The sequence below is a fragment of the Orcinus orca genome, chromosome 20 (genome assembly GCF_937001465.1).
Source record: "Orcinus orca chromosome 20, mOrcOrc1.1, whole genome shotgun sequence".
Taxonomy (NCBI): Eukaryota; Metazoa; Chordata; class Mammalia; order Artiodactyla; family Delphinidae; genus Orcinus; species Orcinus orca.
The window spans coordinates 5,975,368-5,991,595 of record NC_064578.1 but is presented as its reverse complement, the minus strand read 5'-3'; the positions used below and the strand labels follow the sequence as shown (position 1 = coordinate 5,991,595).

The 16,228-nt window shown below is 41.7% G+C and overlaps 1 protein-coding gene across 1 annotated transcript in view; it reads left to right on the top strand.

Annotated features, from left to right (window-relative positions):
- The window catches only part of CDH13 (cadherin 13), a 999,893-nt gene that overhangs the window by 28,011 nt on the left and 955,654 nt on the right, over window positions 1–16,228 (top strand). The window lies entirely within an intron of this gene.

Below are 16,228 nucleotides of genomic sequence, written 5' to 3'. Positions count from 1 at the left end.
ACCTCAGTGGCTGGGCCAAGAAAAGGAGATGAGATCAGGAGACAGACTGGGCCATGGGGAGAGTTTGGATATTATTCTGAGAGTGATGGGAAACCATTGGTGGAGGGAGGGCAAAGCAGTGACATCATCTGTTACTGTGTGCGGTAGAGGAAGCCGAAAGCAATTTGGAAGTCTGAAAAAGCTCACCTCCTCCACAGTCTGTTTTCTTGTTTACATATGTTAACTTTACATATGTAAAATTTCTTTTTGAATTCCTTCTCCAATTTTATTTCGTTAATCCTCACAACAACCAATGAAACAGGAGTTGCTATTATTATTATTCCTCACTTTGCAGTGGGGAAACTGAGGCCCAGAGCAGGCATGGTCACCTGTATAGGAAGCAGTGGAAACAGGATACCTTAGGGTTAATAGCCCACTACTCAAGTGCTTTAATTCCAGCTAGCATTTAGTGGGCACCTGATATGTGCCAGGTCTGCATGAGGTTCTCGGATGCCTAGACACACCCTTTAGACCCTGGCTTATCTCCAGGGAGAGACAGAGAATTAAGCAGAGAGTTAATGTGCAGAACAGCAAGTGCTCTGATTTTAATTTGGCAGTGTGGAGAAAAAGCGTCTGGCCCAGTAGGGGTGGGGAAACCAAAGGTGACATCTGAGCTGGGAGTGGGCACCATGTTGGAGATGGTCAAACAAAGCTGCAGGTATGGGGGTGGGGAGGGGGATTCCAAGCAGAGAAATGAGTGGTCCAAAGGCATAGGGTGGAGAGTGAATGGCAGCAGCTGGAGAGAAGCAAAGGTGCACCTGGTTGCGTTTGAATAGCAGGCTAGATAGAGAGACAGGTTTACAGTTGGTTTCATTTGTTTTTTTTCAGTTTTTAAATAGACTTTATTTCTTATTTTGTTTTTTATTAAAGTATAGTTAATTTACAATGTTGCATCAGTTTCTGGTGCAAAGTGATTCAGTCATATATATATATATATATTTTTTTTTTTTTTTTTTTTTTTTTTTGCGGTACACGGGCCTCTCACTGTTGTGGCCTCTCCCATTGCAGAGCATAGGTTCCGGATGCGCAGGCTCAGCGGCCATGGCTCACGGGCCTAGCCGCTCCGCGGCATGTGGGATCCTCCTGGACCTGGGTACGAACCCGTGTCCCCTGCATCGGCAGGGGGACTCTCAACCACTGTGCCACCAGGGAAGCCCTACATATTCTTTTTAATATTATTTTCCATTATAGATTATTACAGGATAGTGAATATAGTTCCCTGTGCTATACAGTAGGACTTGTTCATCTACTTTATATATAGTGGTGTGTATCTGTTAATCCCAAACTCCTAATTTATCCCTCCCCTACTTCCTTTCCCCTTTGGTAACTGTAAGTTTGTTTTCTATGTAAACTGACTTTATTTTAAAAAGCAGTTTTAGATTCATAGCAAAATTGAGTGGAAGATATACAGATTTGGCGTATACCTCTTGCCGCCACGTATGCATAGCCTCCCCCACTATCAAACTCCCACAACAGAGTGATACATTTGTTATAATTAATGGACCTAAGTAGACACATCATTATCACTCAAAGTCCATAGTTTACATTCAGGTTCACTCTTGGTGTTGTACGTTCTATGGGTTTGACAAATGTATAATGGCATGTATCTGTCATTATAGTATCACATGGAATATTTCACTGCCCTAAAAATCCTCTGTGCTCTGCCTTTTCATCCCTCCTTCCTCCCTAACCCCTGGCAACCACTGATCCTTTGTCTCCATAGTTTTGCCTTTTCCAGAATGTCATATAGTTGGAATCATACATTTTCAGATTGGCTTCTTTCACTTGGTAATGTGTATTTAAGTTTCCTCCAAGTCTTTTCATGGCTTAATAGCTCATTTCTTCTTATTGCTGAATAATATTCCATTGTGTAGATGTACCACAGTTTATTTATCCATTCACCTACTGAAGGACATCTTGTTTGCTTTCAAGTTTTGGCAATTATGAATAAAGCTGTTATAACAGCTCCTTTGGGGAAGTAACAAGGAGTGCAATTGCTGGATCATATGGTATGTTTAGTTTTGTAAGAAATTGACAAATCGTTTTCCAAAGTGGCTGTGAATGAGAGTTCTTGTTACTCCATATGTTCATCAGTATTTGGTGTTGTTAGTGTTTTGGATATTGGCCATTCTAATAGGTGTGTAGTAGTATTTCAGTGTTGTTTTAAGTTGCATTTTCCTAATGACACACAGCGTGGAGCATCTTTTCATGTGCTTATTTGCCGTCTGTATATCTTCTTTGGTGAGGTGCCATTAATGTCTTTGGCCCATTTCTCAATTGGGCTGTTTATTTTCTTATAATTGAATTTTAAAAGGTATTTGTATATTTTGGATAATAGTCCTTTATCAGATATATCTTTTGCAAATATTTTCTCCCAGTCTATGGACTACTTTCCCATTCTCTTGACAGTATCTTTTGCAGAACAGAACTTTCTAATGTTAATGAAGCCTAGCTTATCAATTCTTTCTTTTTTGGATTGTACCTTTGGTGTTATATCTAAGAAGTCATTTCCATACCCAAGGCCATCTACATTTTCTCCTATGTTATCTTCTAGGAGTTTTATAGTTTTGTGTTTTACATTTAGGTCTCTGATCCATTTTGCGTTCATTTTTGTGTAGGATATGAGATCTGTGTCTAGATTTAATATTTTGCATGTGGGTATCCAGTTGTTTCAGCTGGCTAGTCTTTGTTGAAAAGATTGTCTTTGCTCCCTTGTATCGCCTTTGCTCCATTGTATTGCCTTTTCTCCCTTGTCAAAGATCACTTGACTACAATTATGTGGCTCTTTATTCTGTTCCAGTGATATTTTTATCTATTCTTCCACCAATGTCACACTGTCTTGATTACTATAGCTTTATGGTAAGTCTTGGAGTTGAGTTGTGTCAGTTGTCTGACTCTATTATTCTTCAATATTGTGGTGACTATTCTGGGTTTTTTGCCTCTTCATATACAGTTTAGAATCAGTTTGTTGATTTTCATAAAATAACTTGCTGGGATTTTGATTGGGATTGTCTTGACTCTATAGATCAAGTTGGGGAGAACTGACATGTTGATGATATTGAGTCTTCCTATCTATGAACTTGGAATATCTCTTCATTTATTTAGCTCCTTGATTACTTTCATCAGAGTTTTGTAATTTTCTCATACAGATTTTGTACATATTCTGTTAGATTTATACCTAAGTATTTCATTTTTGGGGGTGCTAATGTAAATGACATTATGTTTTTAACATCAAATTTCTCTTGTTTATTGCTGGTATTTAGGAAAATGAGTGACATATATTAACCTTGTCTCCTACAAACTTGGCATAATCACTTATTTTCATGAGTTTTGTCGGTTCCTTCAGATTTTCTACATAGACAACTGTGTTATCAGCAAACTAAGGCAGTTTTATTTCTTTCTTCCCAATCAGTGCAACTTTTATTTCCTTTTCTTGTCTTTAGATAGGATTTAGATAGGCATTAGATGGGACTTCCAGTATACTGTTGATAAGGTGCACTGAGAGGGGACCTTCTTGAGTTGATCCTAGCATTAAATATGACGTTAGCTGTAGGTTATTTTGTAGATGTTCTTTATCAAATCAAGTTCCTTTCTATTCTTAGTTTGCTGAGAGTTTTTTTTATCATGACTAGGTGTTGGATTTTGCCAAGTGCTTTTTTTGCATCTATTGATATGATCATGTGATTTAGTTCCTCAGCCTGTTTATATGATGGATTACATTAATTGATTTTTGAATATTAAACCAGACTTGTATGTCTGTGATAAATCGTATCTTGGTTACATTTTGATACACTTACTTCTTTCTGAACCTGTCTCAAGAGAGAGTATAGTTCATCGATTAAGAGTGGAGGTGTACTGCCTAAGTTTAAATTAGACCTCTATTGCTTATCAGGTGCAGGAACTCAGACAACTTATTTAACCTCTCTGTGCCTCAGTTTCTACATTTATCAAATAATAATAACTGATCCCAAAGGGTGATTGTGAGGATTAAATTATACCTAAACAGTTTAGGACTCCACCCAGTACATGATGGATGAAATGATGATTTGCCATGATTATCTCTCTTCATTTGAACGTATGCTCCATGTGTTAGTTTCTCATTGTATTCACAATGCCTAGTATAAAATAGATGCTTGACAAAAGAAAGCACTATGGAAAAAATGTACATTTTTCCTTTTGTGTGGGTGTATGTGGTGAGGATTCTGTAATTCTACTTTGATTGTATACTTGCTAATTCAGATAAATTAGCCCCGAAGAAGGTTCTCAAGGGAGTGAATTTTCTTGGACTGCTCTGATCATAGCCCCCAAGGCATTCCCCATTGTCTTGTGTTGACTCTGACCTCCTCCTGGTCATCATCTCTGGTTGGTTCAGAGCAGCTGCAAACAGGGAGCTTGCTGATGAGGTGCGATAGGTAATATCCTCATTTTATAGAAAATGATGCCAGAAGAAAAAAACATACATAGTTGCTAATGGTTCCCAAGGGTTATAAAACTTCTTCAAATGTTTACCATCACCTGTTTCAGCATCTAGATGGTGTAGCTTCTCTATTTGACCATGGTCCTGCTACTCCTTTCTTAATTTTTTTTTTTTTTTTTTTGCGGTATGCGGGCCTCTCACTGCTGTGGCCTCTCCCGTTGCGGAGCACAGGCTCCAGATGCGCAGGCTCAGCGGCCATGGCTCACGGGCCCAGCCACTCCGCGGCATGTGGGATCTTCCCAGACCGGGGCACGAACCCGCGTCCCCTGCATCGGCAGGCGGACTCCCAACCACTGCACCACCAGGGAAGCCCCTTTCTTACTTTTTATACCACTCGAATCAGAGTGCTCACTATCAACCTGTAGAAATTACCCTAAATATATAAACACGTAATTTATAAACAGGTGTGAATAAACATTAGTCATAACAATGGAAAGATGGCCTTGGCATTGAGAGGAGGATGGCAGAAGCAAGGCTATAGAAGAGCAGTGCACTAGTAGAGCTTATGTGTTGTCTGTGTGTATTTGTGCAAAGTTATTAAAAATGGCAGTGTGTAGTCCACTCCCAAGTGGAAATTGATACCAAAAAAAATGTAAAAACAAAAGTTACATTAAAGGAAAGAGTATATACCAACTGTTGTAAACACGTAAAAACCATATGCATGAACACAAACGTCTCTATGGGAATTTTCTTAAAAAAATATTCCTCCCAAAATAAAACACCATGTTCACAAGAGCCCACCATAGGCCAGGTACTGTGTGAAGCACAGGGAATACAACAATGAGTAAGATGGACTTGAGGACTAATGAAAACCTCATGACAAAAGCCTGGGAAAATCTGAATGTGTAATATTAGGACAGGGTTAGCACTGTTGTCATTTTGGGCATGATGATTCCTTTTGGTGGGGCCTGTCCTGTGCGTAGTAGGATGTCTCAAAGCATCCCTGGCTTTCACCCACTAAACACCAGGTGCATCTCCTAACCTGTGATGACCAAAAGTGTCTCTAGATGTTGTCAAGTGTCTCCCAGTGGGGGGGGGGGTGCAGATTTGCTCCCCAGTGAGAACCATTGCTTTACGAGAATACTTAAGAAGTTATGGAACACTCATTCAATAGGAAAATAAAACTGTAATCGGGAGGCTTATACAGCACCATCTGAAAAAAGTGTGTTAAGTTTAAAAAGCAGAAAGTAAGACTGTGTTTATTCTACAGATTGCAACCAGCTTGGCTGAGGTTCTAGGTTCAGAGGAAGCTGTTGAGAAAAGGGAGGCGAGAAAAACTGGTGACCTAGAAATCACAGGAGCCAGGGAACCTCGAGGAGTTGAGTATACTGGCTCAGTCTTGGATGAGGAGCCCAAAGATAAACACGAGTCGGGCAGACACAAGTAAAACGCTCAAATGCGGGGCCATGAAAAGGGGGCGTCCAAAGTCAGTTCAGGGAGACAAACGGGTATATCAGGGGTGATATTTATGTTTAAGAATCAGATACGGCAGAGGAACCACCAATCATAATGGCCTTCTGCTGAAACCACCCAGCACGGCCTTTCGCATGCCTGCAAGGGTCTGGGGGAAATTCATGAGGGAGAAACAGTTGGCCAGAGTAAGTCAATCCAGCCGTGGTCCAAAAGTGGCACAGGGATTAATCTTAGAGCAAAACCTGGCAAGACAAAAGTGGTCAGAGGCCAGGGAGAGGTGGAAGAAATAAGAGGGCCTAGGGCCCAGAAGAAAATCTGCTGGAGGGTTGAGTTATATTTAATCTCATTCGTTGTGTACCTGGAACCAAAGACACCAGAGAAGCTTCAGACATAAATTATGTATACACGTAAACAAAGACAGAAAGGGAGCACAGAAAAGTGGAAACAGTTTGATTTGTGGGGCTTTCAGTATCATGGGTGATTTTTTTTTTCCTTCCTTTATTTAGAGGTCTGTTGATGCTGCTACAATTTTGTTCCAGCAATAAAAGGATAGTATATGTGGATGTTAACAAAGATGAGAATAGTCTTTGGAAGGATGTAACTGATTAGAGTTTAATATTCATTAGGTTAAAAAAATCTATTAAGTTCATTGAAGAAGTCATGAAAACAAACCAAATACCCACCATCTTCTTCCTTCCCAGGAACATGGCAGCGGTCCCTTCAAAGTAGTCCTGAAGGAAGGGGCTGAGTGTGTGATGACTGCCCAGGGGCCAGTGTGGTGTTTCATGCTGGAGGGGTGCAGCTGTTCATTTCCTTTGCCTCCTCTTATCCCGCTCCAGCATCAGCTCATCGTTCATACTGACCCAGTGAGGTTGGCATCAAGCTCTCCCTCCCCATGTTGTAGCGAGAGATAGTCCTGAGGACACACACTTCATCCACTGCAACAGATTAGCTCTGGTCACAGCCTGATTACATGAACTGCAGCCAAACCCCTTATTTGTGCTCTTCTGGGGATGGGCAGGAACAGATAGGAATGGGTAATTAAGGGACATTAAGAAAAAAACTAAAATATTGCTTGTCGTGCTTTAATATGAGCACTATTAATGAGGCAGTATTGTAAACACTGAGTAAAGAGGTTGCTGCCAGCTTGTTCATGCCAGGCAGCCAGCAGACCCTTGTTCCCAAGTGGAGGATTAGTGTAGGTACCTCCTTGGTGAAAGCCTAGCTATCAGCAGTAGCACCTTGTAGAAGGCCCAGCCTATCTGGTTGCTTCAGGGCAACTGTGCGACTCCATACAGGATGCGAATGGATATAGGAAGCTCTGTGCCTCAAGGCTAGTTAGCAGCAAATATATGGGCACATCTGCCTTTTATTTCATCAAATGAATGCAGTTTATAGGAACCTGGCATATTATTTATAGAGAACACAAAGTATTGGGGAAAACCTCAATTAGGGAATAGTGAGCTAGCAGAACTCAGATATTCACTCACACACACACACAAACACACACACACACACACACACACACACACACACAGAGATGTGCATCCCATCAGAATAGCTAATGGAGATAATTTAGGAAAAACTAATGTGTGCCCTTCAATTAGGGGACTCATTAAATCTGCACTGTCCAGTACAGTAGCTACTAGCCACATGCGACCACGTTTAAATTTTAATTAATCAAATTAAAGAAAATGAAAAATTAACGATTCAGTCCCTCTGCCTCATGAGGCACTTTTCAAGTGCTCAAGAGCCTCGTGTGGCCAGTGGCTACCAGATTATACAGTGCAGATACAGGACAACTCCATCATCACAGAGAACTCTGCTTGGTAGTGCTGGGTGAGATAGATGCTGGTGTATCCATATAATCAGCTACTCTGCATATTCTCAGAAGAACGAGGTAAATACAGATATTCTGACATGAAAAGGTCTGTGTTGTGTATTGCATGTAAACGAATTACAAAACTTTATATTGGGTTGGTTGAAAAATTCGTTCAGTTTTAAGTACAAATAAAAGACACATTTTTCATTTTCACCAAGAACTTTATTGAACAACACATTCATTAACCAGACAAACTTTTTGGTCAACCCAATATTAATTTTTACTTAAAAAAATGCATTATGCACACACACACATACTTTTTTGTGTTAGTGTAGGAAAAAGAGTGTAAGGATAATCACTAAATTGTTAGTAGTAATTGCCTTGAGATGGAAGGCCTAGAGCTTTGCTTTTTATTTTCTCCACTTATGTACTGTCTGAATATATTTCAATGAGAATGTATTACTTTTGTACTTAAAAAGAGATTAATTTGATGATAACCCATGAAGACAATTTAGAAACATGAATAGGGAGGTTTATCTCTTTGGGACTTTAGTTGGTTAAAGCCTGGCTAATGAGGGCACCGGAGTGGGGTTGACCAGGTGGCTTGTTAGGAAGGGGCATCGTGGGAAGAGAAGGGGGCTGATTCAGAGGAAATCCATCCCTGCTGTTCTCAAGACACACCTACAGGCGTGCCCTCCTTGTCTTGAATGTTCTGTTCTGGTAGGGAGACAAACGCACTTTATAATCAATTCTGAGGACCTTTTACTATTAATCTTTGGGTGAGTCGATAGAAGCCTCTGCTCTGGGATGAGGCAGAAATACCCTGGGCTTAAATGTCAGATAGCACCTGGGAAGCATACTCAACCAAAGATACATGTTGGTCAGGGAGGGCTTCTCTGCCACGTAAGAGGGGAACAAAAAGATATCTTCCAGGGTGGTGTAAAAGTATTAAAATTGTGTGTGCGCCTGTGTGTGCATGTGTGTGAGATGCCCTTATCCTTCCTGTCCTAGGAAATTTACTTCTCTGCTAGCTTACGTACTATATGAATAAACCATGGGCTTGGAGAAGAAATACTTTCTTCTTTCTTTCAGAAAGTCATCTCTGCTATCCAGCATTACAGACTTTCTACTCTGGGTTATGAGACACTTGAACTCTTAGGACAGTTCTGGATCCACTTCTGCTCCTGTAACTGTGGGTCACTGGGCAGAGTTCCTTGACCTTTGAAATTCATTCTCATTCTGGGGAAAATAGAGTATTACTAGCCTTTACCTCATAGGGTGGTTGCTCAAAGTCAAAGGGAGAAGTAGGGTGAGTGCTTGGCACATAGTAAATGCTACACAGTGTTAGCTTCCATTGACATTAGTATTACTTTTTGCTAAGCAACAGTGCAAAGCAGTTTGCTGTACCTGTTCTTCTTGTGGATGTGTGTCTCCTCCCCAAATGGAAGGAGTGTCCTTGGAGGGCATGAGTGCCGCACTTCTTTCTCTTCCTCTGGGTTCCTGACAGTGACCTGCACTAGCTAATTAGTACATCATGCCAAGTGCCTGGTGCTTGAGAATGAGAGCTCAGTGCTACCCAGTGGAATGTGCCAGCCAGTGAGCCCAGTACAGTCCTGGGGTCCTGTCAACACAGGATTTAGGTAAAAGAAGTCAGCCATAACTTTGAAGCATAACTTTCTGAGGGAGAAGGCTGGAAGTCTTTCCATTTTGATAGTAGGGAGAAAGGATCCGCACTTTCTTCTGCATGTCTTCTTAAAACAGCCTCACTCTCTACATGTGATTTTTTTTCAGTTTTTTCAAAGAGAAGAAAATGTTGTTAATCTCTGACGATTGACCGTACTTACAGTTTCCTGTTTGTTTAGTTCATTAGAATGAAGATCTACTTTTGCATAGTGACAGATTTTTATATGAAACAATAACAGTAATATGATGTATTTTTCAAGTAAGCATTTTATACACATACATGTATGCATATACATGTGTAAGTATGTATATATGTCTTCACATTCACACTCATGCATGCAGATTTGATCTTTATTATTCAGATATTCTGTATTTGTGAATTTGCCTACTCACTAAAATGTTTTGTAACCCCCAAACCAATACTCACAGTGTTTTCTGTGTCATTTGCAGTCATGTACAGACCAGTGAAAAATCTGAGTCATCTGACATGCATGTTCCTAGTGTCAATAAGGTGACACTCTGCCTTCTTGTTTCAGCTCTCATACTGCAAGCAAATGTCCTTTTAGTGGTATTTAGTGCCATTTTTCTTTGCATTTTTGTGCTTTTTGTTGGCGATTTTGCTGTTTAAAATGGCCCACAGGATCTAGTGTCCCCAAGTGCAGAAGGCTGTGATGTACCTTATGGAGAAGGTACGTGTGTTAGATGAGCTTCATGCAGACGAGAGTTACGGTACTATTGGCTGTGAGTTCAATGTTAATGATTCACCAAGGTATGTTAAGTAAGTTGTCTTTAAACAGAAACACATAAAACAAGGTTATATATTGATTGATTGACAGAATGTTGTGACCAGAGGCCTGCAGGAACCTAACCCTGTACTTCCACCAGGAGCATTGATTCACTATTTGCTAATTCAGTATTCATGGTGACTGTATAGAACATAACTGCCATATCTATTGTGTATATAAATCTCTTTAAATCCACATAGAGCCTGTATGAGAGGGAGTAGACTATGGTGCTTAAGTTCCTGAGCTCTGGGCCAGAGTCACAATGTCCCTTTCTGCCTTCAGCTACTGTACACCTGGTTTTGCCAGGGCCCATAGCTGCTGGGGAACCTGCTCAGGGAAGTTGGGGTATGTTTGCCTTTAGGTGTCTTTCCGTCTTTCCAAGCTCCTGCAATCAGGTGTATACTTAGGGGAATGGATGACTTATCATTCGTTGTAGAAATTATGCCACAGGCAAAACCTTTTTGTGTCCATCAAATAATAGAGCCACTTCAGTAAGGCAGCCAATCTCCCCTTCAAAGGTAAGGTCCCTGGATCACGGCACAGAGTCAAGAAGGAACCCCTAGGGCAGGAGGTGAGAGGCTTATAGGCCAGACAGCAGCTGGGTGCTCTCACACTGCCCCTATCTGAAGTTGACCGGAGCCACTCAGAGCTGCGACTAGGGCTTCCCTGGTGGCGCAGTGGTTGAGAGTCCGCCTGCCGATGCAGGGGACGCGGGTTCATGCCCCGGTCTGGGAGGATCCCACATGCCGCGGAGCGGCTGGGCCCGTGAGCCATGGCCTGTGAGCCTGCGCGTCCGGAGCCTGTGCTCCGCAGCGGGAGAGGCCACAGCAGTGAGAAGCCCGCGTACAGCAAAAAAAAAAAAAAAAAACAACGCAAAAGAGTTGTGACTAGGCATAAGCCAGGCCGGGAGGCTCCACAGCAGTGTGTATCTGAGTCTGAGACAGCCATGAAATTGCAGTCACCATCACACCCCAGTGCACGGCCCCATAGCTCATTCCTGCTCACTACGTCCCTGAACTTCTCTGTGCCTCTGCCCTGCCACAGCAGGCGTTCACGACTGTGTGTTAGGGAGCCTTTTCAATCTTTTTATGCTCTACTTTCAAAGCAGTCTTGAAATGAGATAAGTTAAAGCCTAATACAGTTTTTCAGAAACACCTGTATTTGTCTGGCTGACCTAATATTAACACAGGTTCTCATCTCTACTTGAATGTTGCTCCATCTATTGCTACACCATTACCAGGGCTGTGCTGTGAGTCTTTAAAGCTCATCCCTGCGCCTGATGCCATGAATACCAAGTAGATCATGTAGGATGGCTCACACCCTGCAAGGGAGACAGGGTCCAGCTACCCAGTGAGTTTACGAAGACTCCCAAGAGACAGCATACAAACCATGGGCTTGTTGCTTCCCTGTTCACCTGCTCCACTGAATCTTGGCGTCTAAGACTTTGGTTGTTCCCCGTGTCCCATGAGCTCTGATCACAAGGTGAGTGTTGCTGTCCAGGCTCGGAAAGCAGAGTTGACAAGAACTACCAACCCCAGAGAGGTGTCAAGCCCACTGATAATTAAAGGGCTCCTAGGACACATCGCCAAGTCTATTATTGGTTCTAGTGGACTTGCCTTCATTCTACAAAGGACAAAAGAAGTTGACAGTGAAGCACTCAGGGCATAGGGCACATAGTTCTTACCCTACAGCTCCAACCCAGGGCCAGCCCTTCAGGTAGTGCTTTTGCCTTAAACAGAATATGGACTATGTGATTCAGTATCACTTAGGATGGTATGTATGAAAAATGAAGAGATTTATGGGACCCGGCCTCTGGCCTTCAGATTCAGAATTCCTCAGGGTGAGGCCCAGGCATCTGTATTTTGATAAGCTTCATGATTCTGGTGCACAGTAAAGTTTGGGAACTACTGCCCTGGGTGTCATCAGCAATTCAGCCTCCCCGGAGTACTCCAAGCCATGTCATGGTCCAGCACAGCGTCTGGGAGACAACGGGGAAAGCCAAGGAGTGGCCGTGCCAAAGAGCCTTATGAGCCCTCACTTTGTTTTCAGACCCATGCCTCTTTGGACTGTTAGCAAGTTCCAGAATTTCTATGGATATGAGTTTCCCCCGTGGAAAGCAGAGACGATGACAGTGCCTGTTATTATTCTAGAGGGTTAGAAGATTAAATGAGAGGGTGCCCAGCACAGTGGCACCCTAATTGTGTTTGTTATTGCTCTCATTACCATCCACACCAAAGGGGCTGCGTCAGCTGGACCCATAGGCTGTGGATGTGCCTTAAATCGGCAAAATCCCAGACTCACTTTTAGGGCTTTCTGAGGCTCAGACGTGAGCAATATTTCCCAAAGGTGTGGCAGCAAACCCACTGCAGACCATTGGGCACCTTTTGGGAACCATTCCTTTTTGGAGCCTTTGGGGCATGGTTAGACAGGGGGACAGCGTGTTGGATAAAACTGAGTCTCAGATCCAAGGATGGTTCCCTTAGATGCCCAGTATAGGGCAGTTGGACCCTGTCCTGGCCTTTCAAGCCCAGTAGATCATATTGCCCTATCAAAGCTCCTGAGAAGTGGACACGGGTATGATATATCTTATCCGTGACCACATTAATAAAGTCTACAGAGACAATAGTGGGTCTTTTAGGGCTTACCCACTGAACCTTTTAAGTGACACATTCTAGTACCAGTGTAATTGTAATTCTGATAACATTACTTGTAATACTGTCTTCAGTCCTCAGAATTAATTTGACTGGAAAAATTCCAGAAGGACTTTTTCTCATTAAAAGCATTATAGGGCTTCACTGGTGGCGCAGTGGTTAAGAATCTGCCTGCCAATGCAGAGGACATGGGTTTGAGCCCTGGTCCAGGAAGATCCCACACCCCACGGAGCAGCTAAGCCCGTGAGCCACAGCTACTGAAACCTGCACGCCTAGAGCCCGTGCTCTGCAACAAGAGAAGCCACCGCAATGAGAAGCCCGCGCACCGCAACAAAGAGTAGCCCCCGCTCGCAGCAACTAGAGAAAGTCCGCGCACAGCAACGAAGACCCAACACAGCCATAAATAAATAAATTTTTAAAAAAAGCATTATAGATAACTTATTCGCCATTGTAACTAATTGTAATATTGCCCTATGTAAAGCCACCCAATTAAGGTGCTGTTTCCTCTCTTGTGATTAGATGGCAAACCTTTTCCGCATGAGTATGCCCTCTAGAATCTAGACCAATTAAGCATATATAATTGGACTGAACCATTTGCTCTCCCATCATCACTCTCTCTAGTGAGATATATCCCAGCCCAGTTGGTAGTCTTGCAAAGCCAAATGTCCTGAACTCTAGTTACGGAGTTGACAGATGGATCTCTATAAGCAGCTTATGTGCTAAATATTTCTCCTGGTCCCTTTGGCAGGGATGTATTTTGTTTTCTCAGTATGGAGAATTTCTTGCAATTTGTACATTTTACCTTTAAGAAATAAAGAGAAGCCATTATGTGCCTTTCGTTCTTGACCTGCCTTTAGGAGCAAATACCCCTGTTGCGTAATTGCTGTTTGTAGCAGGGTTTGAGGTCCTACCTGGGTTTCTTGAATCACCGAGTATATGGGCTTCTGGCTGCACTGCCTACTCCCTGTGCCTGGGAATTTATTGGGGAGGTTTAATAAAGCAAAAGAGGGATTTACCAGCTGCCACCAAAGTATTTGACTTCATACTGAATTGCAAATTTCCCCCTAATCAGAACATTTGAAAGTCATCTAGAGGGATCAGGAAATAACCTGAAGGTTTTGTAGGAGAGTTAGAACAAGGGCTGCTTTGGCCTGGTATTAAGAGGAAACAACTTAGAGCTATTTCTTTCCCCTCTCTTTTCTCTACTTTCCCCCAGTGGATTCTCCTTCAGGCATATGAGTGTGAAATGAGAAAAAAATCACTTGAAACAAAATCAAAAGCAACAGCAACTCTGGAATCAATGAAAAGCTCACATCTACAAGGAAGCATGAGGTCAAAGGTTGTGTAACCGTATACTGCCCAGGTTTGCTGTACCTGATGCAGCAGGGCAGATGTACACAGGTCTGGCAGGTAGAAGGACAGATGGGCAATGAATAGGGGATGAGCTTTCAATAGATTTTCAGAATGGGCCAGACGTTTGCAGTGTTCAGAGTATATAGACTGGCACATAATCTGGAGTAGTCGGGTATGAAACTTAAAGACACATCATCCACGGATTTCCCTTTAATAAATCATCTCCTTCAGTAGTCATTTTTCATCAACAGGCAATTCAGTAAAAGTTAGAATTGAGCATAATGTTGCATATCATTTCAGAACATCTGCTCCTAATATGTAGTAACAGCTGTTTGTACCTGAGATATAAACAAAACATTTTCCCCATGGCTGCCACGGTTTATCCTCCTGGAGGCACTGTATCGTTGAGATAGGTCTGTTTCCCAGGGTCTCGTATCACAGATAGCAGTAATAGTAACAATATCAATGATGACATGCTAATTATCATGTCTTGTTTTACTGTGTGCCAGACACTGTGCCAAGTACATTTCATATATGATTTCATTAAATCTTCACCTCAGCTTTTTGTAAGCATTTAGATGAATTGAAAACAGTCATAAAGCCAGAGGTTGGCTCAGCTCAAAGCTGAATCCAAGTCTGTCCAATGCCAAAGCTAATGCTCTGTTACCATTACAATAAATTTCTCCTAAGTAAAGTAAATGAGAAAAGACCACAACTGTATAAGTCATCAATGACAAAGAACGGAAGGGAACTCAGAAGGATTTTTTATGGTCTTGTTTCAAAATGTAAGACTGATTTTTGCTACCATATTGTATTGTATACACTATCACCAGGTGGTGGTATTGTACCTTGGTCACATGAGCCAATCAACAAGTGCTGCTTTTTCCTAATATTCAAGATGGTAACTTCCTGCTCAAAACCACATATATGCAACTTCCTTTACAAATATTCAATCAAAACTTTTAAAATTGAATTTTAAAGAAAATAATATCTATACACTCAATATCAAAACAGATAAATCTTTAAAGCAAACTTCATAAAAATAGTTTTAAGATCCATAGGTGTATTTTTTATCACTAACCCTTAACTGTTACTCAAATAGCATAATCTACCCATAATCTTCTACCCAGACTCTGATAAAAATGCTAATCTTTGTGAACCCAACTGAAAGCTTCTCTAGAACTCAATTTCTTAGATCCATATTCAGGTTTCGAAAGACGTTAGTTTTTTACCTTGAGGGTTTCCTTAGGGCTTCTTTTCCATTCATGACCTATTGCTTTACAAGAGGAGTACACATATCTCCTCTTATATAAGCAGACATGTCCAAAAGTAAGGGAAATTGTATACCTGGGAAGGCCCTCTTCCTGTAAGCATCGTTTACATTGTACCTCACTGAAGAAGGAGGAATTTCTCCAGCTGACTTCCCGCTCCCACCCTCTGCCTTGCCCCACCACTATCACCTGTTTTGGAAAGAATGTCTTCACTTCTAAGATGCTCCCAGGGATCATTCCTATCTTCTCTTCTACACTCTCTCCCTTGCTTTTCAGTGCTTAAGTTAAGAACTAAGACTTTGAAGTGGGCAGATCTGTGTTCAGATTCTAACTCTGTAACTTTCTAATTGTGTGAGTTTGGGTAAATTACTTAATTTTGTAAGCCTCAGTTTTCTCATCTACAAAATAGCAATAAAATAGGACTAATAACAATACCCCTTGGGGTAAGGATCACCTGAGATAATGTGTGTGGACCATTTTACAGAGTACAAGGCTCATCATTAACCCTCAATAAATGGTAGCTAATATTATTGTGCAGTGGACTCATACATCTATTTCTCTATTCTGATTTTTCTCTAAGCTCCCATTTATACACCATTACCTTAACTCAGTATATCAGTATGCTATGACTACTCCCTAAGGTCAGTTTTAGTCCCTCCCTAACCACCATATTTCCAGCACTGATGTTACTGTCTTGAAATCACCCAGAGTCAGAATGCCCAATGTCATTCTTG